General features: G+C 41.8%; 1 long non-coding RNA gene across 1 annotated transcript in view; it reads left to right on the top strand.

The window, feature by feature from the left end:
* Nucleotides 1–2,339: 2,339 nt before the first annotated feature.
* The window catches only part of LOC118171177, a 67,105-nt gene continuing 44,025 nt past the window's right edge, over nucleotides 2,340–25,419 (top strand). The window contains exon 1 of the long non-coding RNA XR_004753088.1: nucleotides 2,340–2,447. This is a non-coding gene — a long non-coding RNA (uncharacterized LOC118171177). The remainder of the gene's footprint in view (nucleotides 2,448–25,419) is intronic.

The raw sequence follows: 25,419 nt of genomic DNA on the forward strand, positions 1-25,419 counted from the left end.
TGGGGATGGCACAAGGTGGGGTGCTGGGGACCTGCTGTGCAGTACACATCATGTGGGGACGTGGCGCCTGCCAGCTCAGGAGGGAGGCAGCCCTGGGCAGACCAAAGAGCCGGCGGTGGGGGGCTGTCACTTGCTGGGGCCAGGGAAGCTCAGGAGTGGGAGCAGGGAGGGGACAGCACTCGGCTGTGGGGGCTGGCATGACTGGGTGCTGCAGCATGTGAGGGCAGAGCAGCCGCCGTCTTGTCTCACCCAGAAGGCTGGCTTTCCCTGCGGGCAGGCAGGGGGGGCAGCAAGAGCGGCACTGGGAAGCCTCTGAGAAATCTGCAGGGTGTTTTCTCCTGAAGGCGCAGCCCTACTAGAGCTGCATGCGTGTGGAGTGCTGTCCAGGGGAAGGCGCATGGTGGCCAGGGACAGGAGGCAGTGCTGGGCCCCTCAGTACTGATAGATGTGTCTTTTCCTTAACCATGTGTCATCAGCAAGGGGCAGCTGAGTGCAGCAACCAGGGCAGAGCCTCAGTCTGTCTTCTGGGGTTGGCTGGGAACAGCATATGCCATTTCTGCACTCAGCTTCTGTTATATGGGGCACTGCGTAAAATTAAATCCTCCTGCCTTTGCAGGTGCCACTGTGGGGCATATTGGAGCCACATCAGTGTTGTGGCGGTCCCAGAAGATCTACGTGTGAGCAGTGGCATGGCACTGTCAGGACCGGTGTTGCTGGTGAGAGGGATCTGGGGATTTGTTTAATAAGTGCACTGTGGATCCAAAATAGACTGCTCCTGTTAGCCTTAGCATTAGGCTGGCTTTGCTTTTAGAGCAGTTTGTCAGATCATGTGTCAATCTGGATTGTGAGAGCTGGGGCTGAGACCTTGACAAAGTCTCAGGCATGAAGACCCCATCGTTCGGGCAGGCCCTCCTGGCTGTCACCCTGGGCTGGGCGCCTGTCCCCAGGGCTGGCCAGGCTCACCTCAGTGGGAGCTGAGCAGGGTGAAGGCAGCTGGTGGGCCTCTGTAAAAATAGTTGGTTTGGGTGAAATTACCCTGTAGGTCTAGGGAAAGCACAACCGAGCTTTAGACGCTCTTCAAACTTGCAGCAGGAATCTCTGCCTGCCTCCTTTTGCCATCATCATCAGGAAAGGGCTGTGTTAATGCCTTATGTTTAAAGGACCTGGGAGGAAGCTGTTATCTCCCTGTCTGTCCCCTCCCATTCCCCCAAAGGTTATTCTGCTGGTATGTCTTAAAACTTTAAATGAAAACAAAAGCTGTGCTAGTGTGGATAGTATCACAAATTCCCTTGCCAAAAAGGGACTCCATGTATATCATTTTTTTAATCCCTAAACTTGAAAAAAACAAAAGAAAACCCTCCTGAAATGAATATGCACAGTAGATAAGGAGCTCCATCTTATGTCCATGTGCACTCAGGCACTTTCCTTTGATTTTAGTGGAAATTTTAGGTGTGTGAGGACTGGAGATAGGAAAGATGAGCGAGTCAGGCAATTTTGATCTGTGAAACTACAGTTCTGTTGCCTCTATTCTGATTCTGCTCAAGTTCATCAGGAAAGATTAACTTTGGCAGCTTATTCAGTGACTAAATCTTGATATTTTTGTAGCTTAATTCATAACATAACTGTAAGCTATTGCCCTGTGTTTATATTTCCCATCCATTTCTCACATTTCCAAAGCATAGTGATATGTGATCCTGGCAATTTAGCTACCATAATTGGCATTTTTCTAGGGCCAAAAGGAAACAAATTCCTTATCCTCCATACTTCTTTAATTTCTGAAAAACAACAAGTAACATGGTTAATCCTCTTTTTGATCTTTTTCCCCCCCTTTGAGTTTTTCTTATGGTCTTTTCCTTTTAATCTTTTACTTTCTTTTTAATCTTCACTCATTGTCCCCCCACATTTGAAGAATTTTGTGTACTTACATCTCTAAAAAGAATTGGACCACTTTATGGAAATAGCTCTTTAGGATCTTGTTCAAAGCACCATTATGTACTTTTAGCTGTTAGGGGGAGGGTGAAAAGAAAGGAGAGAAAAAGCAACTCTAAAGCAGTGTTTGTTTGTGTAGCCTAACAGAACATCAATTTGTTCAACTAAACACAAAAACAGTACACAGATCACCCTAAGTTACAATGAAACTAGATTGTATTAGAGGAGCAGAACAGTGAATGAACATTTCCCTGTAATTGGGGTTGGGTCGTGTCATCTGTCTCCTGATACAGGTGTGTTTGGGCAAGAGCACTTCAGGAAGAGCAAACCAGGGCAGCACAGCTGAGTTCTATCAGCCTTTTGCAAACTGCTTTCATCTGCCAGCTCTTCTGAAGCAGCAAGGAGTAAGCTGTGGTGCATAATCTTCCTGAGGCTGATGGGAGTGCTGTTGAGGCCCTAATGCCTGGAGGCCGTATCTAACCCTTTGAGCTTGGAGGCAGAAGAGTTTATCAGCTATGGTATGTGTCTTCCTTGGTTTGTAATGGTCTTGTACATGTGTAAGCAAAGCCTATAAACCTTGCCTAAAGTGGGCAGCGTTAAGGTAACAAGTCTTCCTTTGCATGTCATTGCTTCTTACATTATGTTGAGACTTACACTGTGAGTAGTCACGTGGAAACTGGTAAAATGTAGTACTGATTATGATGGGCTTGCTGTGACCTTCTGCTTATGGGGAAGACCTGAATATCCTGCAGTATGTCTAAAAGGAAGGTATAAAGCCGAAATTATTGTACCTGGGTTCTCAGTTAGGAAGCTACCTCTGGGATAAAGCCTACGTATTGAGGTTTGTGATCTACTGTTATCACACTGATCTAGGTTCTAGGCTCAGGCTGGTATGGATCTGACCTTCTAAAATGTGAGGAGAGAAAATACAGATTTCTGTGCTGCTCTGTTAAGAAGCATAGGCAACTGCTTCGATATGAGGAACAGTCAGTTCACTGAACAGAATGAAATGAATTTATAGAATAGAATGAATTAAAACGCCTCAAGAAATAAGCACTGTGCACCTCAAAAAGTAGGGTGCTGCAGCTCTGAAGGAGCACGGTGAAGTGTGGGATAGCACTACTCACGGTAAACCCAAAAACGTCACTGCAAATTCACAGGTGTGATTCTTGTCACTTGTTTCTCTACTCAGTTGCAGCATGCTGTTGTCTGTCCATCCTCTCCTCTCTTCCCCCCCTTTATTTGTTTATCTATTATTGCTGGTACTAGAAAGCCCAATAAACTTGGCAAAGAGAGGTCGTGGGTTTTTCAAGCAGGCAAGAAATTTACAGGGATTAGTTTGTGTCCAATTTAATTTATGTAGAATCTCATGCTCCTTTTACTGAAGCGAATTCTTTAAAAAAACAAACAAACAATGAGAGTTTACAGAGTTCTGGAAAAGTTGCAAAACCTAAATGAAAATCCTTTTCCAGTTCCATGAATATAAATTGGGCTTAGTTCCCCTGAAGATTTTATACTAGTTTAATAAATGTATTTTATTTGTAGTTAAACTGACCATAATACTTTTCTTCTGTCCTCAAAACACTATTAGGTCCTCTAAATCTGTTCTCCTTCACAAACGAGAATAGGTGAATAAGTTCTCTCCCAATAACTTGGCTCTAACCAAGAACAGGATTTGGCATTGCTCTTTATAAGGATTTTTTTTTTTCTTTCTTTCTTTCCTTCTTTTTTTCTTCTTTTAGGCTGATTTTAAAACAAACAGTTAAAATGTGGAGCTGAACGTTTCTTCTAAAAGTGGCATATTCGAAATGTACTTATACCGTAGTCTGCTACTCATATAAAATTACAGACTTCACTTTCATCTTTCTTTTTACAAGAAACCCTTAATGACAAATGCAGGCTGTTTAGTGATACCGATATACTGCAATCTTAGCATGTGAATTAGTCATCATACAATCAGTTCAGGGGGTCAGGCCTAAAGAAACAGTTCAGAGTTGGCAAACTGCTAGTCGGGTGATGTGCTCTCCACTTCAAAGTCATGGTGCTTACTCCCCAGAATTCAGATCACAGAAAGAAACAGCTGGCATTGTCGTTTGTGGCAGTAAGGACTCTTTTTTTGTAGCAAGATAAGGTTTCACTACTTTGTAAAACAACAATTTACTTTAGAGTGACCTAGCCTGTAAAACACAATAGGAAGCAGGAATCCGCAGAGCACTGCTCTGCTATTATCATGCAAGGAGACATGACCTGTGACAAACCACACTGAAGAAGACTTAACCCCCTTACTCCTTGCCTGAAAGTATTCAGTGTAGTCCACTTGTCAGTGACAGTCAAGGTTTTCATTTTCCAGAACAACTTTACAGGCTGTTCTTTCCTGTTTGGATATTATTCTCTTACATTTTTCCAGTGTGGGCCATATCTGTGGCAACATGCAGTTACAGACTGCCAGCCCCAGTGCTTACACAGACGTTATTCAACTTTCTGCTTGAGCTCTGAGGCTGTCATATTTCAGCTGAGAGTTAAAAATGTCATTTTTAAGTTACTGATGGCAGCTGGCGGAAAACAACACATCAGTACTTAGATTGAAAACCCTTTCTCATGCTGGTGTTCATGCAACAGGCAATGTGTTTTGATGGAGTTTCTCTAGGGACTGTGTGGAAAGGTGTCAGACTCTGGGCCATCTTCTGGCACAGCCTGCCAGCTGTGATGCTGAGAGATCGCACCTGAGAAGGGCAGTTAGAGATGCTTGTCTGCAAATGTGTGTGACTTGTTTACGTGCGTCAAATCAGAGACAGACTTAAGCACCTTCCTCCACTGAGGGTGGGTTTTGTTTGCGGGTTTTATTTTATTTTTTCCACCAGACCTCTATGATATTCCACTGGAGCTTTTTAAATGTTTTCGCTCAGTGACCTGAGCAGATCTGTTCACCAAATATGGTGAGGGGGGAAGGGGAAAAAAAAAAAATCACACGTTAAAACTGCCTGGCAGATGTACGTCTCAACGATTTGTTATTGTTCCATTATTGTTATTATTAATAGACTTCACAGGCGAGGCAGGCTTATCAGCCAAATGCCTCATTATCAAATGACTGAGACCCAATAAGTGCTTAACAGCATTCCTTACCAAAAGAGGAAATGATTACAGGCCAGATCCAAGTCCTGTTAAAGCGAGTGGATAGATTCCCACTTCAATGAAGCATTGCTTGGGGCCCCTCGGCGCTCATTCTCCTCCGTGTTTTCTTACATGCTTTTTAATTCACCAACATGAACCAAACAGCTCTAGCTTCTCTCATCTCACAATGTGTTCTGCAACTTTTGGAAAGGAACCTGGACACAAGGAAAAATGCTACAGAACAAAAAGAGCCACAATACAAACCATATGACAATGCCTATTTCTTCATCCTCTTTGTCATGATGTTTTACTCTTTCCTGGCATTAACTGTCTTTTTTGGTTATGTACGCTCGAAGAAAGCTATTTCAAAGAAAGATCCTTACCAGGAGTTCATCGAGGATAGGAATCGAAATAAGAAGTGGAACATGACCCGGCCAGTGGTGGTGAAATTTGACTTTGAAGAAGAAAGCATTCTTTGAACTGCTTAAACCAAAATACTCTGCAAATGCCCTGGACTGCCTCTCCTGCCTACATTTCAAGTGAAGATCTACACATTTATCTTGTTCGTCTGTCCCCCTTACAATAAGTCAAAGCATTGCTTAAAATAGGTAATGGAAAAAGATTTTTTTTTTTCCTTTAATTCATTTGTTGCTGAAATGTAGCTTTTCTAAATATTGGAAAACTCTTTCGAATTTTAAAGCGGCAGTGAAAAGTGGCCATTTTTAGCTCTTGCTTCCAGCTGTGTGGAACAAGAATGGGAATCCATCGTACATCAAGACTCCAAATTTACTTAAGACAGAGGACTAGTTTGTGTATGCACGTACCTACACAAGGGGAATGCTGTCACTGCTGAGTTACTGAGACCTGGAATTCGGTGGGTAGTGTCCCTGGAAAGTGCTGCCCTGGAACAGCAGAACGCTTTTTACCATGCCTAGACCAGCAAATACTATTTAATATGTAAATATAGTAAAGCTTCTCTTGCATTCCCTCCCCTCAAAAATTAATTTCACATGCTGTGGCAAAAGATTCAAAAAACCATCTGCAAAATGTAATTAAAATGCATCTTGTGGAAAAACAGGTTATGTATTCAGTGAGTTTGGAGTTCTTGCCTTTTCCATCTCTCAGATGTGTTTATTCTTTGCCAGCTTCTCATTTGAAATGTATGTTTCAGTCCTAACGAATGGTAACTACAACCGATCACAAACCTAACAGAGAAACTGCCTTTCTATCTGCAATAAATGTCTAACTGTTAAAATGTTGCACAGGCTTCATTCAGAGTTGTGCTGAGTACATGGGATTTTCTGATTTATTGATTTTTCTATTTAATAAATATTATAGAACTATGACAGAACACAGCTGCACTTACTGTAAAAGAAAAGCGCTTATTGCTTTGTGGTACCATGCATGTGACATTGCACTGCTCAGTGGTAGCACCCTGTCTTCTAAGACTTTCATTTCTTTGTATTCTTATCTAGGGTCTCTCAATTTATGGTCTTGTTATCGAACCTCTTAGGTACGTTACATATATCTGCACTACAGATGCAGTTGATCCCCAGAGGGCTCTCCGAGCATAGTGTGCACTTTCAGGTGAAAGTTAGGCTCTGATTTTCCTTAACATGCGTGTGAAAATAAAGCAGAGCAAATTTTCATGAATATATTAGCTTTTCTTTTTCTGCTAGTGGAATTGCAATGCCAAGAATTTGATTTAAAGTGTGTTCATGGTTACTTGTTGACTATTTTAGGGATGTGTGGATTTTTTTTAATTCTTTCAATATTTAGAAAAAGGTTTTGTATGTATTCAGCCTGGGCTGAGTGATCAGATGTTGTTGTTCCTGTTTCCTCATGGGATATGTTAAGCGTTTCTGGTGTGTGTGTGCGCGCGCGAGCAGGGAGGTTGATGTTACGCATAACCCTCTTCACATGCATCTAAAATTTGCTTCCCACTTACCAGCATGAATGTTTGTAGAAATAGCCACGTTGGCTCAGGCTGCAGTGCTCTGTCTCCAACAGCTGTGCCAGAGGAAGATAATAAGAATAAGGTGATACTTTCTCAGTTGTACTTGCCCAGCCTCCAAGGATTTGTTGCTCGGAGGCCATCTGAGCCAGAGGCCACTCCTTTTGTCTAAATGTGAGAGTGGGATACGTGCAGAATACTGATGTGGAAGTGTATGAACATAAGCATTTTAACAGGCCAAAAAAATGTTCACAGATGTATTTTGGCTGAATCCATTCAGCTCTAATTTAGATGGTTTTGACTATAGAAACAAGACCAGGGTTGCAGACGAAACACTGATTTGTGTAAGAACTATGTTATACGTGCCCTGGCTCCTTCATCTAGATAGTTTGGAGAGAAAAAATGAAAGTTCAAGTTATGTGTTCACACCGTGCTCACGGCTTTGGACTGTATTAAACAAATATCGCTTTTAGTGGGGTGTCTTAAGATGGATCAGAGCAAGTGGGAAGACTTGCTCTTCGAACACGGAGTTCTGGATGGCCGTTCTCTGAATGTGCACGTAAATGCTGATTTGTTCTCCTGATGGAAAAGCCTTTCCACTTCTATATTGCAGTCAGTGGTTTTTTTGGGTTCTTTGCGGTGTATGCAATGTCATCTTAAAAATTAAAGATCAGCTTTTCTGAAACCTCTCTCAAACTGATGTCCTTTACTTCTGTAAGCTGTTTCTGCTTTTGTCTTACTGGGCAATTATCAGATCAGCCTAAGCCCCTTAAACATTCTTCAGCCATGTGCTGCCATTGTCTGGTGTTTAGGCTTTTTGGAAACATTCACAACTCATTTAACAACAAGACCACAAGCTCTTCAAACAATTTTGAACAGTGTGCGCCTGTGTGTGCGTGCATGTGTGTGTATGCCAACAAGAGGAGGCTTTTTCCCTTCCTATCTCCATGCAGCAGTAAAAATGTCTCTTTGTACGCGTTAGCCACAGGGTGTACGTTATTGGTAACGTTATTAGGCTCCCTTCCACTGTATGTTAAAGCCTGCTTGTCCCTTACTTACTAGTGACAAATCAGAGGGGACACTTGATTACTGCAGCCCTCTGGGCATGACCTCAGCCATTACAGTGTTTCTGTACCTTCAGAGCACGTAGGTTGATCTGCACCTCCTGCCTGCTGCAACGGTAAGCCAGGTAGAGCTAGGTTCTAGGTTTGGAGGTGTGGTCCAAGCCATGTGCATGTCCTTGGGAGCTGAATTCCCACTTGAAAGAACAAGGAAGACCTCTAATGGACACATTGGTGTCTAGAGAGAACAAGGGGAAAAAGATGCATCATCTTCTCTCGGCAGAAGGAAGTGTGGCAAAGAGCTGCAATTTTTGCTCTCTGTAGCGTGATGCGCTGCCTGCCTGTGCTGGGAACAGAAGGCGATGAGGGCAGGGTGTGTAGGGCTAAATGGCACGTGCGCTGTGATGTGGCACTGCAGAGGCAATTGACGTATTGCTTAGAAAGAGAGACTTGTCCACCTCGTTTTCTGTCTTCTGTGTATGAAGCTGATACTTGTATGGTGTTTCCAGAGCACGTGGAAGCCTGGGATTGGGAAGCTTGTCAGTTGCCCTTATGGCTTTCTGTATGTGGGGTGTGGAACATTAATAGGAGAGCCAGAATAACCCCATTCATGGTGTGCTGCAGGGTGTGATTTACACCTCCGGGATGGCCAGCCTGCCCCAGACTAAGGAGCACTGGCAGTGCAAGGCACTGTAACACAGGCTCAGCCCAGGCAAGGAACTGCAGGAACAGTATTTCCATCTACAAGCCTCTGTTCAACGTGCTATGAAGTGCCTTTAATTTTAGAAAGCTTAGAATCATAGCAAGAGAAGGGATTCATTATTTGTCTGTTTTGTATTGTTGGTCCTACCTCTGCTCACTGCTATTCTGAATTACTGTTATTAATCTCTTGATGTGACTAGAACAAGAAGCTGCTTTCCTCCTTGCTACTAAAAACAGGCTATGACAAAGTAGATCACAAATAGTTTTAGCTCGCTTGCCTTTTGCTGTTTACTGTGGTCCTCTGCAACACGCTGCAGCTGATTTGTGTGGGCTTTTTCTTTTTTTGGATGGGGTGTCCGCTCTGAGCTCAGTTTAAAGATTTTGAGATACTCTATTAAAGGCTTTACAAAAATACAGGCATGTTGTAGTTTTCACTTAGCCTTGTGAATTAATGTTTTATCTCTGACCGGTCTGTAATAAGTAGACCTTCTGATCAAACCCATGCTGCTGTATATTAGGTTATCTAGTTTTATATGCATAGGTGCGTGTACGTTCTAGCATGTTAGAATCTCTTCTGCCTTGAATGCCAGAAGTATGACAGACAAGCAGGAAGAGCTAAAAGGGTAGTTATTTTGGACTGCCCCTCATGCTAGTGTAAATCTGGATTAAGCTCTTTTGGCTGTTTAAGTGCTGGTGTTCCCAGGTACGTGAGTTATGTCTTGAACCTCACCTCACATTATAGGTGCGTTTTGATTACACGCTGCTCTGGTTTCTACCAATGAAACTTCCTGTTTCCATGGGAAGTGTAAAATACATGCTGTACATGAGCAAGTTTTCCTGGAGCCTGCAGGCAGCTGTAGACACTAGGAGCGTTATTTTGCTGTAGTTATTCATGGAAACCTTAACGGCAGTGACTGCTGTTGCATTCCAGAAAAATGAAGTGTGCCTGAATTAAAGCAGGCCTGATGCTCTACGTGTCTCTTACCTTCTCTTCTAACTTGCACGTCAGATGCTGCAAACTTTTGTCACTTTGTTTGTCACATACTTGCATGTATTGATGGAGCCTGGTATTTTGAAAGAAAAACTCTTTTTCTCGTCAGATGAGCATCTAAAATGACTTTATGGAGCTGTTCAAGCACCCTCTGGCCTGGATTCAGAGGAGCACACCAGTGTGTACTGAAGTCTTTAGTCAGCCATGTGCATGAGTGCAGTGGGACGTGGAAAGCACATGCTTGAAATTAAACATATGCTGCAATGTTTTCTCGAGTAAGCATGCTTCCCTAACTTGGAACCTCACTAAGTGCAGCAGTATGTAGTACAGACTTAAAGTAAGCAGCTGAAATAGGCTGTGTTCTTTTTTTTTTTTCTCCCCTTTTCCTTTTGGTGTGGGATGTGTAATAGCAAATCCTTTGCTGTGTAAGTAAGCTTAGTGAATTAACAGAGCTCATGCTACTGGGAATAAGTGAATCCTGTGGGCTTGTTTCTAATGAAATGAATGTGAACCCTCCAAAGACTTTTTCCCCCCATAACAGAATGGTGCACTTAGAGGAAGCCTTCCAACTCTTCTAGTTACTCTGAACAAATTGGAAGCCACAGTAAGAAGTGATTGACGGCTGCGTGTAGTGTGACTGTACACTGCCTTCAACTGGTGGTTTTTCTTAAAGTCCTGGCAACAGAGCCTTCTTTTCAGTCTGGGAATGCTATGCGACCCAGCACATGAAATTGCATTACATATAGATGACCTTTGGCAGCGACCCTTCCCCTCCATCGATTTGCTTTCATCTCCCAAGCAGAAGGAGAACTGAAGTGGCCATAAAATTAACACAAAGATAAAGGATTCTGACAAGTGAGGTTACATACCTAGGTATCCTTGCATATATAAGAAGATACTCAGTGAATGTTCAACCATACAAAAGAAAATTGTAATTCCTCTGGCTAGTTTTGAAACCTGTGGTCAGGCCCAGTGTGCTTGTGCTGGAGTAGCTGTCCTTTTCTGTCCTTAGCAAAGGACTCCTCAGCAAGTGGCAACAGATGCATGCAAGTGACATCATTCCGCTGCCTGTGCCCTGGTGAGCACTGATGTTGGCTGCAGTTGTGTTGGCACAACTATCAAAAGCTTAGTGTGATCACTTTGCCTTGAGTCCCCAAGACATCCCAGTGTGGTAATGCTTTTAAACCTGTATTTACTCTGTGGTCTGACTCCCCGTGGTATGAGTATGACTACTCAGAGCTATTACAATAGGATCAAGTACAGAGTGTTTTATAGACAGATTTGGGAAAATCCAAATTTGGGATTTGAGAAGGGTGTGATGATAGGAGTAACAGCGTGTTGAAACAGAACCCAGTGTCATAATTTGCTGAACACTGTCCCTGAGAGCAAAGCTTGTATGTGGTGTGGTGCTTGGTGGTCTTGACAGACCAATAATTCTCACACTGTATTATTTTGGGAGGGGAAGGAGGAAGATTTTTTTTTTTTTTGTCATAATGCTGAAACTGTAGCTTCCTTCCCCCTGGCTTTCTGCAAAGCAGAATCAGTTTGATTTCTAGCAGAGCATTTTTATTAATTAACCCTATGAAACGTGTTGATGTGCAGAATCATTAGGTAATGACATGCGTGACTTTGTCATGCAGTACCACGTGACCTGGTTTAAGAGTATGGTCAGAAGTATTGGTGAAACTTCTGTCTTTCCTTTCCTCCATCTCCCTGGCATTTGCTGATTGATCTAAAGGGCTGTGTTTTGAGGGAATGAGTTAATTGCAGTGGAGTGGTACTGTCAGAGCCTCTCCTGGGTTCTCGTGTTTGCTTATTGGTGTTAATCCTGATGGGTTTGGGGGAGAGGGAGCATAATCTGCCCTCAGCAGCGAGTGCTGTTTGCCAGCCTGGCAGGGTTCCTGGCTTCCACAGGCGCTTTCTAGAAAATGGCAATTCTCTCTCTGTTTTTTTTTTTTTTTTTTTTTTTTTTTTTTTTGTGGTAGTTTAAATAAAACTGCCCTACTGAATTGTGATGTTTGGCTCCAGTCTTGGAATCACAAACAAAACAGAATTCCTGTTTTGCCTCTAATTGCCCTCTCAAGTCATCTCATCTTTTTTTTTTTTTTTTAGAGACTTTCCAGCTTTCATCTGTATGCTTTGATCCTGCGTCCTTGTGCGCGTACAGAGCTTTGGTTTCATTGCTACAGGATCAGGATGCAGAGGATGTAAGGTGACTTTTCTCTTCTTGCTGGCTTCACATTTGCTATCAGCTTGTGTGCACGACTCAGCTCCGAAGGATGCTGATGGCTCCAGCCTGCTGTGGGGAGGCTGTTTGCAGCTGCCAGCTTCGGGCAGCAAGTGACATTGATGGGTGTGAGGCTTCCTGTGGGCCTGCGTGGGCTGCAGCTCTCACGCCCTGGACAAACCTTTCTCTCCCAGCATCCCTACTGGATAAGGATACACAACCTCCTAACTTCCATTTCTAGGTGGGGGCCTAACCTTCAATGCTTTCCTTCTAGTGTACAGATATGGTGTCTTTCATTAAACTTTTGTATTCACGTGTTGATTGTTTCTGGTTTTGCATTGCCCTAAAAATGATTTGCATCCTGCTTTGTGATATACTACTAGCTGCCTAGTTATCCATAGTTATTCTGTATCTGTGGGTTTAATTTAAAACAGACAAACCAAACAAGCAACTCAGCAGCAAAAGAATCTCAGGGCACCCAAGCGTTCCAGACTCTCATTCTTGTAACTGTTTGCCGTCAACTGAGCTAAATGAAATGTTCTTCATTTCAAAAGACCACACCGTGTAAAGCTCTGTTGTGTTGTTTGGAGTGTGGCCAGTGTTTTAAGCTTATAAGTGAAAGTTATCATGAAAATGTCATCCCAGGTCTGAATTACAACAATGTATAATGCAGGAAAAAATATTCTTTCTCAAGAGAATTAGTAACTGGAATCTTACAGGGTGAAGAGAGGTATTGCACATGGATTGCTTGCGACTTGTGTGATGATACGATCAAATTGAGAGAGGGCACGAAAATATCAACACCTCTGATGATATTCTCAGTGATTCTTAAAAGCTGCTTAAACACTGGGCATCTTTTACTTTTTTGTTGTCCTGGCATGATTCACGGTTAAAATTCTGTGATTCTGCCTGGACAAGACCCTTGCCTTTCCATGTGTTACATACCATGGGATTTCAGGTTTGTGCTTCCATAATTCTGCAGGTAAGTTATTTTTTCTCAGACTTGAGTTGCTTCAGGTCCTCTCCCTTATTTGGAGTATAGAGATCTTAAAAAGCAGTGGTTATTTGTGACAAAGCCACTAATAGTGCTGTTATGGGTTCCCTGTGCGTTTGCCAGGATTCTGTGCAAGTTTATGGTCAAGATTTGTTCCTGGGCTTCCTCTACCTGCTTTGCTCTGTAAAGCACGGGCTGGAATGAAAGCTTATTGTTCCAGTTGTCCCCTACTTCTGAATGGTTATTGCAAGTCATATTTTACAGGTGTAAGGACTTATTTTTGGTTTTCCACTTTTATCCACTGGAGCTGGATTGGTAATTGCATTGGCTCGGGAAGCTAAGCTCACGAGCCTGCTGTTCCTGTGCCCCTGCCTGGGACCTGAGTGCTTTGTGGATGTTTTACTGTCATGGGTATGCTTGTCCTTTGTGCACAGCAGCAGTATCCATTCGGGTAGCTTGCACATGTAAGTACACATGAAAATCAACTCTGGATTTAAACTTCTGCCCTGCGTAGTACTTCTGCATTGGGCAGGAAGGTGAGCCCTATTGTAGTTGTACTGCAACGACCTTAACTCTCACTGCCACCTCTTCGCCATTTCGTGATTATTTTTTTGAGTGCCACTATTTTGTGCAGGGCATGACACCAACACGGATCTAGGTGTTTTACAAAGAAACTGCACTGTCCATGCAAAATGCTGGGTTGTGCTTGTCTAAATTGGTTATTCTTGCCATTTGTTTTGGAAAATTATTCCTTATTAGTAATCCAAACAAAAAATAATTTTCTGTGGTTGCTGAGTGCTTTTAGGACTCTAATTTTTTTTTTTTTTTAAATATTTCTTGCTTTTTAGTTTAACTTTCAACAGTTCTAATCACATGGATCAGGTGAGCTCAGGAGGGGTCATCGTTGTCTGTGTTGCTTATGTTGCAGTAGGTAGAGAGGTACTACTTTGTACCGTTTTTATGAAATTTTCTGTACTTTTCAGTGGGACGAAATGTAGAATTATGTATCAGGCAGCATGGGAGCTCCGAATCGTGAGCATTCATCATCTCAGCTAACAGAGTGCGACTGAGGGAGGAATTTGATCCATGGTTTTTGTATCTATGCCAATCCATTTCTGACCATTACGTTGGTATCAGTATTGACCCAAAATGACATCCTTTATGAACGCCTACTATAGGAATTTTTCCAAAATCAATTCCTTAGAGGTGTATGTCCATTATTATTTTAGAGAAGGTCTCTTGCTTACTCAGATCCATGTGTGCTGTAAACCAGCTTCCTTTCCTGGGAGCTGATGTTCCTTCGTTGGTTTATGTGGACTGAGCAGCTACCCAGTGTTCCATCTGTGTGCTTTTAATAAGTTTCCTTCACTTCCCTTTAATTTAATTCAATTATTTTGTATAGGGTTGAATTCTGTAAACTGTATGTCACCTTTGAGGAAAGAAAATGAAAACATCAGGTAATGTTTTTGTGATTCACTCTTATTTTTGCCAAATTTCTCGCAAAAGCAAATGTGATCCTTTATTCTTGTATCCGAATTATTCTCTGCCATTGCTAGAAGGTAATTGTTGCTGGTTTTTATTTAATAAAAGAAGACACCTGCCCCTTCCTCTGCCCCACCATCCCTTTTCATTTTCTAACATAAATCTGAAAATCCTTTTTGAGTCAGCAAACAGGACACCTGTCAGCCAACTGTGTGCCGAATTTCTATAACTTACAGAGAGACTGGTCATAAAGTGCTTAAAGCTCTGGGGACTTGGGTACCACCCAGTGCAGAACAGATTAATTTCACGGTGTTTTTCTGCATTTGCACAAATTAAAAATATGAGAGTCTGTGCTTTGTTTGTTTGAACTTCTTGAATTAAATTTCTTCAATTAGTTTTGTGCTCAGGTTTGGTAACTCAGCATTTTCCAAAAGTCTCCAAATTCCTACAAGTTAAATGCCAGTCAGATCTGCAGACCTCTTTCTCTGCTTTTGTCCCGTTAGTACCTGATGCAACAGGATTTGTTTCTGTAATCTGTTCATCACTAGTTTTCTCCACTTAGATGCCACCCTCGCTCATGCGTCTCAGACCTAATGTTCCTACGTTATCATGTCACCTACTATATGTAGTCTTGGGCCTTAATTTCACCACATCCCCATAGAGTTTTGATGCTTCATGTTGGGATTGATGTTTACAGAGGTTGTACAATGGCTTCATCAATCTCTTATGGTTGTCTTGTGGCAATCGTGCTTTGATTAACAATGGGAGATTCTTGGTGATTCGATGTAATGTAATTAAGCGCGGTTTAACTTTAGCCAAGATTGTCCAGATCTTTTGGAAATTCATTTTTCCTCTTTCTAATGAGATCTTGTCAGTCTTTTCTTTCCCCTCCTTTTTGTTCTTGCAGAAAGTTGCTATGAAAACAATACCTCTTAAACCTGTTGAAAAATGGAAAACCCACAAATGGAAAATCTGGGGTCAGAAAAAATAGCAAAAACAATAGTTTGACTCAGGACTTCTTGAGTCACATCTTCCTCTAGGGTTTAGATGTCCCTGGATGGGGTTAGGCTGCAAATTTGTAGCAAGCTTTGCCAATTATAAAATGTCTCCTTGCAGTTCCCATGATTTTACATACGATCTATCAGAAATTGTTCTGGGTTAAAGGATCTCCCTGTTGCAGGGACTACACAGGAAATGACCCAATGGTATTGTTGATGATTGAGCTATAACTTTGGTGTTCTCCTCACAACTTTGCCTCTAATCCCTGTGCGCGTGTGTTTGTTTTGCTCTTCAGTCAAGTAGGATGAAGCTTTACCTGCTCTGTATTTAGGAGTTTAATCAGAGCCAGCCGGCATAGGTACCTCCTGTGGTTTCTGAAGTGAAATCGTGAGTGTTCCTTAGAGTATTTAAACTCACTTTTAAATCATTTATTTTAAGACTGATGAATCAGCTTCTGGGGTTTCTGTCTACTAATTTGTCCTTTTATCAACCTGGTGAAAATGAATTCTATGCATGGAAAAAAAGCAGTAATACTTTGTATGTAAATGTAATAAATAAATGTTTGTATGTTTGTAAATGTAATACTTTGCCCCTATTTGCTCTTCTAGAATTGCTCCATAATAATAATATATTCCTTTCTGTGCTAAACTGAATCACCACAGTGATTACTTGGGGCATGGAGCAGTATAATTCCTTTTCCTTTTCTGACATCTGAAATGCTGGTTTGTATCTGCTTAGTTCCTGAGGGCTGGTGAAGCATCCTTAATACAAGCTTGCTAAATATCTAGTACCTGTTGCCTCGTTTCATGCCTCTTCATCCCACCAAAGGATAACTTGGCAAACTGAAGTGTACCTCAGACTTATGACTGGTTTTGTTCAAATAGGACCCAGTCTGTTGTGGGATCGAGGCCAAAGCAGACATTGTAAATTCTCTGTTTCCTGCTGACAAATCACTTAAATAGATCGGCCCTGCCGTGCTTGGGCCATGTAAAGGCATCTAGTAATGACCTACATTGCATAAACATCTTGAAGGCTTATGAAATTGGGAAACAACTATTTTGCTCTTCCTGCCTGTTCTTTTAAAAATCACTGCAATTACACCGCTCTTTGAATTAATAGAGAATGAGAAGGTAAAGGTGCCATAGAACACCAGGCTATTTTTGGTGTCTACAAAACCCAATCTGCCTTTTCTGTGCTTGTCCCATAAGGAAAGGCTGATCTACACCAGTATTTTTTCCAGAGATCATGCCTGACTGGCAAATACAACTTTACCATTCTAGAACTAATTAGTTTTGGTTGAGTAACTCATCAATATGAAGTAACAATAAGAATCACATTTCCAGGAACACTTTCCTTGTTACAGAAAATTGGAATCAACTGTGGAAGTGTGGGACTGAATCTAGTTACTTTTCACAGAGCATTCTTTTCAAAGACATGAGAAAAAAGGGGTTCCTGTTAGGAGAAGTGTTTAAATACAGATGGTTGGGCAACTGGATTATAGGTTAAGTTTTAGCCTTCTTTGAATGTAAACCTTCATTGTGCTTTCATTTTTAATAGAAAGATTTACATGTTCTGAAAAACTTCCCCTGCTACCTGAACTACCCCTCAGAGTGGGAAGCTTTGAGAAACCTCTTCTCTGGTGCCTGTTAATCACAGGTTAGCTAAACAGTGGCTCTGGGTAGACCAGCACTGGGGATAGGCCGCTGCAAATCCTTCCAGTTTCACACTTGCTGTGAGCCATGTAATCTGGTTAGTCCATTTATGTTACACAGACTTGCAGTTGGTTTCAGTTATGAAAGTTTTCTTTACACTGACAGGGGCTTCGATCTTCAATTTACGGGCAAATTCTGTCACTGAAGAACCACATACAGTGCCCCTTTCTCTGCAAATCAGCCTGGGGTCTAGTTTTTTGTCATCCAAATGTCTAGCTAATTTCTACCACCTGCTGTTCCCTCTGTACAATGAAGATATTTCAGCCCTTCTTTTTTACCTGTTCTCCTTCCACTCTCAGTGCTGGAGGATGCCTGTCTCCTGCTAGTTTGCATCTCCCTGAAGGCTGCTTGCCTTCATCTCCTTTTCACATCTATTGCTGACCTGCTTCCCAGGAGCGTGCAACGATGTACTTCTGTCCCAAGGTCTGAATTTTGGGGTGTTTGATCACTCTTGGGTGAGTGATTTCTACATATTCTGCCTTTTCTCTCTCTCAAGAATCTACTGCACTTCTGTTTTGATTTCACACTCTGTCCATTTACAGTCAGACAAGACTTCAGCAAAATAAATTGATTCCCCTGATGCACGCTGTGGGACATGTTTCTTTTGAATGGTGTCATGTTCTTTGTGACTTGTTTTTTCATTACTTGGAGAAGAAGGGAGAAAGGTGAAGACCTTAGGCTTTTATATTTCTCAGTTGTCTTCTTACTTTTCATTTCAACTTTTACTTCTTGTCTTTCATCGTTATACCACCCAAATGTGCTTAGGTCAAAACTAAGTGCTTTGCCCTTCCATGTTTTACATCCAGGTTTTGCGGAATCCACAGCTCATCACATTCCCTTCAACCTCATGACAAGAGAAAGCTATTGAGGAATCAATGAGCCACATCAGACTTCTTTGTTTGCCTTTGTTGCTTTGACTGTCTAATATTGTTAGTTTACATAGCAGGAGAATGTGTACGAGATGAGAGAAGCTTATTGACCTATTGAGGCCTGCCCTTATTAACCCTGAAAAAATCTAATCAACCAATCCATCACCACTGTGAACTTACAGGTTCACTTGGTGGCTGCAGCTTCTGGTTTCTTCCACAAAGATGGCCCCAAGTCTCTTTTGAACTCGCAGCTCTTGTTTACTTTCATTGCTGCATGCATTGATCTGCTGCATATCGCAGCTACCTGATGGGTTACGGCACCATCTTTAACTTCGTATGTCCTTCTTTATAGTGCTAACTTAATTAAAACAGCTTACTGATGTAAATGTCAGCTTCCTTTAGTGCATGTAGAGCAGCGCTCACGCTGAGAAGCTGTGTTCCCTTCTTGAAGTGATTTTGGTATGCACGGAAATAAATTTTCTCTGCAGCGTGAAGCTGAGTTAGCCACACTCACGTGATCCCTCCCTTTCAGCCCAGCAAGTGCGAGCAGTCGCGGTGGCAGTGGTGGGTAGCATGCAAGCTGAGCACGATGGTTTTATTAGCAGCTATTGTCTTGGGCTCTTAGTGCAGATTCAGTCAAAACGGGCTTGAACGCTCACGTCTGAGTTTGAGGTGGTTGTGCTGTGCTGTGCTCATCCCACCTGGCGTAGCTCCAGGGAAGGTGCGGGTCACTTCTCCCACTGACTGGGCAATGCTTGATGTCTTCCTTAACGTGCAGAGCCTACGGGAACTGTGCTTGCCAGGGGAGGCTCTCACGGACGCAATAAACGAGTGAGCTTTTCCAAGGAAAGGCAGAGGGAAGAGCTGAATATCTTTAACCTTCTTATAGCTCTACGAAACTTTACCGCTCTACTGGAGCAGAAGTCTCATGAGCGTGAGTTGCCTTAAATCAGGGGTAATGCATTGCTACACATAAACTCCTGTTACCTCTGTCTGCTGTATGGATGCACCGTGGATCACAGTCTTCATTTCAGCTGCAGTTGAGAAAATTTTCTTGGGGAAGAAGAAAGAATTATAACTAAAAAAGAAAGGGAGGGGGGCAGGGGGAGATGTTGCAAACATAAACCAGTGATTTCACTGGGCATCATGGATTTCCAGTACTGCCTAAGATTAGTCATACCTTATCTGTACTTACATCTGGGCCAAATCTTTAGCTCATGTAAAAAGGGCATAGCTGTATGGTGCCAAAGTAGCTAGGCTAATAAGATCCAAGTAAGGACCTGACTGCTGGATTTCACTTGTGCTGGTTACTGTGTGTTGCATTTCATGTATTTCAAGCAATATGTTTCCTATTTGCATAGCTGTTTATGTTTTAAACAATCCTATCTCAGAGCAACAATGTGTACTTGCTTTTTAAAATATTTGTCTTGATATGTTTCCCAATTTCTGGTCCTGGCACATCAAACTTAATAGAACATATTCTAGTTTTGAGAAGATGAAATCAGCCAGTGATGTAATCTGTGTAACTGATGTCTTTCTTTCCTTCATGGCTCCATTGAAACTGTTGCCTTTTATCTCTTAAACTCTACAATAAAGGGAAGGTAATAAAAGTAAGTTTTGGGATTTTAGGTCCTTGCTGTGTTTAATGTTTGTAAACATTGGTAAGAAAATCATATAAGTGGCTTAGCTAGGACATAAGTCAGTAAAAAACAGAGATAGAAGGAACAACCACTAGACTCAATGTCTGTCAGTCAACAGAGGTGTATCTATCTTTAAATTGTGAAGGACCTTCTTTAAAGAGCTGTTTTGTGAACATCCTATTTAAAAACTACTGCAATATTAGCCATGCACCACTGTCAGGAACATCCCTTGGCATAAGGGTGCTTCAAGGGATGCAAGAATTGCCTGGTGCACAGATATTTCAAATTGAACAAAGCTCTTCTCTAGTGAATGACCTTTTGGAAATCGATATGTCTTAGGAATAGGCAAAACAAAGGTTATCATACAGTGGCTGTTTAGTTTTGGTGCTGGTGGGTCACATTCTGTGGATTGTTATTCTGTGTTACTGCCATTGACTTCACAGCTGATGCTCACTGTTTTTTGGCATGCCCTGTCAGAAAAGCTAAGCAGTATAGGAAGTCCTGTCCAAAGCTATACCTCCAAGAAACAATACGCTTGGGCTCCTTGTGGTGTTGGCGAAATCCTGAGTGTTCATTTCACCCCCTTAAGCACCAAAGCAAGGTGTTGGCAGCCGTGAGATGACCAGCCCTCTGTGTGCTAAACACGGCAGATGCAGAAACTGCAGATTAACAATGATGATCGTACAAAAATGTGCCAATGCATCCATATGAAATATATTTGGGGGGGGGAGGAAAAAAAAGCTGTGTTTTTTCTATTATCAAATGATCGTTCTATTGCATATTTTGATAAATCTATTCCGCAAGCTCCTTTTTGCTTATTTTCAATTCCCTTTTACTGTTGGCATGATGTAATGTAGTGTTTGTGTGCTCTTAATGCAAGTAAGGGCCCATCCTAAGATATCAAAAACATGTTGGTGATTATTGAATCATTTGGTTATGCAAAATCAACTTTACAGTTGGAAGAGTGGAATTCCTCTTGCTTGTTTCAGAAAACAGACCCTGATCAAGAAAAGTGTCAAGACAATAGAACTTATTTTTCTACTGTGTTTCTACTACTATGTTTTCTTCAGAAAGAACTGCTGTTGAATTTTGCCATTTTAAATTGTCATGCTTATATACGCATGGCAAAAGCAGAGCAATTCCTTTCCTGCAAGGAGCAAACATCACCTCTGAGGCAACAGGTGTATTCTGTGATGCTCAAAGTGATACTTTAGTAGCCTAGGATTTTATAGGAAATGATGAAAAATGCGTGCTGTTTTTCTTAAATAAGAGTCAGCAATACAGCTTTTCTAATTAGTTGGAATCAATAGAACAGATGTCAGAGAATTTTCTTTTCCTTTGTTATTTTCCTTAAAAATAATAATAAAAAAATCCTAACGTACTCATTTTAAAAAAAGTTAAAGAAACAAAAGTAGTATTTGGGCCAAAGGTCCAGCAAACATCCTTGTTTAGAATGTCCCAAGTTGGTGGAAAATATAAGATGCTGCAGAAGGAAACCTGAATTGTCAGAGGCTGTATTAAGAATGGGAGAGCAGCAACTGGTTAGTGCTGTCTGAATAGACACTGTTCAAATAGATGTCTTACATTTAACAGCCACAAAATGTGGACAAAAATGAGTGTATGACAAATGCAAACCAGCTATGTCATTTTGACCCCAGTAACGAGCAAAGTAAATGATTTCAGTCATAGGTGAATGGCCACAGGTGGCTTCTGTGGACTTCAGTGGAACTTCTGCAGGAGCTTCTGGGATCAGCATTTGGTTTGGTGTGTTCATGGGAGTATGGACTCTGGCTCTTCTGCCCAGTAAAAAAATAAAATAAAAATAATAAAAATAAACTCTTCCAGTCGTGGCCTGAGAAAAAGCCACAGAAATGTATTCCAAAGCTACAACAATATCCGAGCTCAAGTACAGCAATGATATGACAGATGGAAATGAATGCAGGAAAAGGAATGTGGTCTGGAGACCAAATACGTTATATAAATTTAGATTGCAATTCAAATGATAATTTCAAGCAGTCACAGCAATCCCATAATCTGTAAGTCTTTTTTATAACAAAAACTTGAATTTAGTCTTAACAGCATTTTCCTGTAATGCTACAGGAATGATACATAAAAAATAAGAATCAGATTTACAGTGGTACTTAGATATTGACAAAAAAGCCACACGGATGCACTGATCCTCGCCATGGCAAGCCGTACAGTCTGTGGGCTCTTGTGAAATGGGATCTGCAACAGCTCACGTCCTCCCCTTTTTGTTGTTGCTGTTGCAGGCTTTGAAAACAAATGCTTGTGCTATGAGGTCAAAAAATCCTCTGAGTAGACCGTATACACTAGGTGTAACTCAAGAGTGACTTTAGTATGCTTCCTAACCCTTCTCCATCTGGTCCTGGCACCTGATTTATTGCAGCACGCAGGTCAAGCTTGTCTCTGCTGTTTGACTGGTCATAAAATCCTTTTTGTACAAGGAGGAGAAGAGGAAAGTATTAGCACTCAATAAATTACAAGGTGCAAGACTGCTGCTATTACTAGCAGTACCAGCAGCACTGATTTTTGTCTGGCTTTGAGACTCCACAGTAGGCAGAAGTGGTGCAAGTATTTTTTCTGCCTCGAGAAATGTGAGGCTGCAGTCCCGAGGTTTCCCGGACTTGGTCTGGATGTGGGTGCACGCTCCGCTGGTTGTTTTCACAAAGCTAAGCGAGGAAAGAGTCAAGCAGTCAGGAATTACACTTCCTCCATCAACAAGACCCACTGCTGTTGTGGTGTATTTAGATACTGAAGCTGGCTTTTTTCAGAAGTGGCCTTTGAGCTTCCAGTGACGTGAGCTGTCAACGCTCCTTTTGGAGTTTGATATGGGATTTTCAGAAGTCCATGTAGGCCCAGCTCTGCTCCCCTGAATGTGTTGGTGGTGATGCTTTTATTGATTTTCATGGGAAGTACTTCTGCTGACCTCAAAAATGTTAGCATCTTTGCGGATTTAGGAAGACAAAACGGGTGTAAAATGTTGGTGTTTGTCTCTCGCTTTGGTGTTCTGGTGAGCTGTTTATTTTCAGTTTATTTTCTCATTGGAGGGGTAACTGGGATTTTTTTCTCAAGCTGTCATGAGACAAGCTGAATAAATAGAGCCACAGAGAGCTTTATCCTGAGTCTTTTTCACAATGTGGAAGAAAACTGATAGACTTAGGGGCAGATGCAAAGCGGGGAGAAGTCAGTGGGAGCACTTCTATTGTTTTCACTAAAATTTGGATTTGGATGGTTCTTGTAAAAACTATAAAAACTTCCTGAACAAAAATTCCTTCAATGTAATGTTTGCTTTTGTTGAGTATCAGATTTTCCTGAAGTGTAGTAAAACCAGAAAATCCTAGTGATTTTTTTGAATGATAGAAAAGGGTCAGATTCAGTGGTTGATTCATTTTTCACTTCATCCTCATTCCTATTAAAGTCTAGAAGCATTGCGTTGCTCTTTAATGTGAAGTTTGAAGACAAAAGGTTGTGTAACAGAACCAAGGTGAGGACTCTTACCAAGACACTGAGACAAGAGTGGATGCTGTTAATTCTGGTTGTTGAGCTGGATGACTATTTTGTGTTAGTATAGCTGTGCTGGCTGGCTGTACTCATTTAAAATAAATATTAAAGAAAGAAAAACACAAAAAATAATTATGTGGCTGGAAGAGGATTTGATGCTAATTTATACTCTAAAGGCATTTAATAAGATTTTCAGGTAGATACTCTATATGATAATAAACCAAGCTCATGGAGATGAGATCTCAGCTAAAAATGAACTTGCAAATATTGCCCTGTTGTTCTGCATATGCTGGGCTCTGTCCTGGAGGGCAGAAGCGTAACTCCTCTTCTTGGTGCCCTGTTCACTTTGCCACAGCTTGAAAGAGCTCATCCCAGACTCTGGCTTTACTTGTGCAGCTCCAATGAGAATTTTTTCTTAGGTCAATTTTGGTGATAAAACAGGAAACAGGGACTCAAATTTTCTGGGTCTGCATTGCCAACAAGAGAAAAAACCATAAACCCCCGCATTTGCAGTAAGCAAGTCAGAGCAGCCTTGCTCTTAGGGATTAAACCCCTTTCCAAACCAGCAGTAGGATTTTAGGCGCTCTCTAAAGAGACTGTGCTGTATGGTACAACTTGCATCTTCTGAAGAGGTGATCTGAAAGTCAGTTGCCCATCTGAGGTATCAGCAAGCTGCAGTGGGTTGATGTAGCATGGGGGTTTAAAAGATGCAGTGAAGCTGCAGCAAAGTCCATTTCACTTGTAAGCCTGGGCAGTTTTTTATTTCCTTCTGTCTTAGAGACACTGGAACCAAACATGCAGTTACAGAGGCTAAGCAAATTGCCACCACCAGAAAAACCTCTTGTTCTGTTTCCTTCAGTATGAGATGAGGTAGAACACGTTCACTTTATTTCATTGCTGGAATTTGGGCACCAGCTTTGCTGGCAAGAGGCCACCGAAGGTACCAGAACTGAGCTGCATTTGGGCTAGGGTAGGTGCTCTCATCTAACTGAAATAACATCCTCTTAAACCTGTGCTTAAATCTAAGGCTATACACTTGAAACTATAACGTAGCAGTTTAAGTTGAATGAGTATTCAGGTTGCACTGGAAATGTGTTTTGGAAATTATGTGTTTGTGAGATCCTTTGGGAAGAGCAGGGGGCAAAGAAAAGCTAAAGAAATCTTGGCCGCGTTCATTTGATTACATCTCACGTTCAGCAGTGTGGGGATGGCAGCCCTGTTTTATTTCTGCTATAACGTGGGTTGCTTTTTTTTCTGTTGTTGACTGTCAAAGCCAGTCCTGGTTTAAACCTAGTATTCAGAAGCTGCTGATAGCAGGGAGTTACTTGTGTGCCTGCAGTAGGATTTACTGTTACCTTAACTTGCCCCAGGTAAATATATGTAAAATGTCAGTCTTTATTTACCGCCACATATGATTTCTCCTAGTTCCTCAGAGAGGCTTAATATAGCAATTTGAGAGTTCAGCCTAAATTTGGCACTTTACACTTTTTTTGACTCTTATGGGTGTGATTTGTAAACTAAATAGTATTGAGTCATTACTTTTTTGTATTCTTTCTGAATGCAAGGTGGTAACTGCCACAGATCAATACTTTCTAGCCCACCTGTTTCTGCTGAGGTCCTCCTTTGCAGCTATAAAAATGTGTGCAGTGATAACAGTATCCTGCTGCAGTAGAAAGTATTGCATTATCAACGAGTGCTTGAAAATGAAAAACTGTAGCTGGAAATTCAGCTGTCACTGGCATCAACTGACTGTCTCATGATTGCCTCTGTAACAACATAAAAGAATTACTGACTACTTTTTCCAAGGAGATTCCTATTTGTGATAGATCTCCCAAAGTAGGATTTGACACCTCATTCTTGGGGTATGTTAGGAGACGCTGGCGGTGAGCGGTGGTGACAGAGTGACAGGCTTTCAGGGCTCATCCCAGCCGACGAGGAGCTGACATCTGGGACTCGGACATGGTGATCTCTCACTGCTGTGAGAGGGGGCACTGATGCCACGGGGCAGCAGTGTTACAGCGGTCAGTAGGTGTGCCTGTAGGCGTACAGATGAGCTCTGGAAAAAAATAAATAAGGTGCATGGGTTAGATGCCAGACTGTGCAAATTCTTAAGATATTTGATAGCATCACTGCACAAAAACCTAATATTTTTAAAGCTCCTGGGAGGAAGACGTTGGTATTGGTACCCTGTCCAGCAGAGGGGGAGTCAGTGGGGTGTTAGGGCTT

Source organism: Oxyura jamaicensis, chromosome 9, assembly GCF_011077185.1.
Source record: "Oxyura jamaicensis isolate SHBP4307 breed ruddy duck chromosome 9, BPBGC_Ojam_1.0, whole genome shotgun sequence".
NCBI classification, from domain to species: Eukaryota; Metazoa; Chordata; class Aves; order Anseriformes; family Anatidae; genus Oxyura; species Oxyura jamaicensis.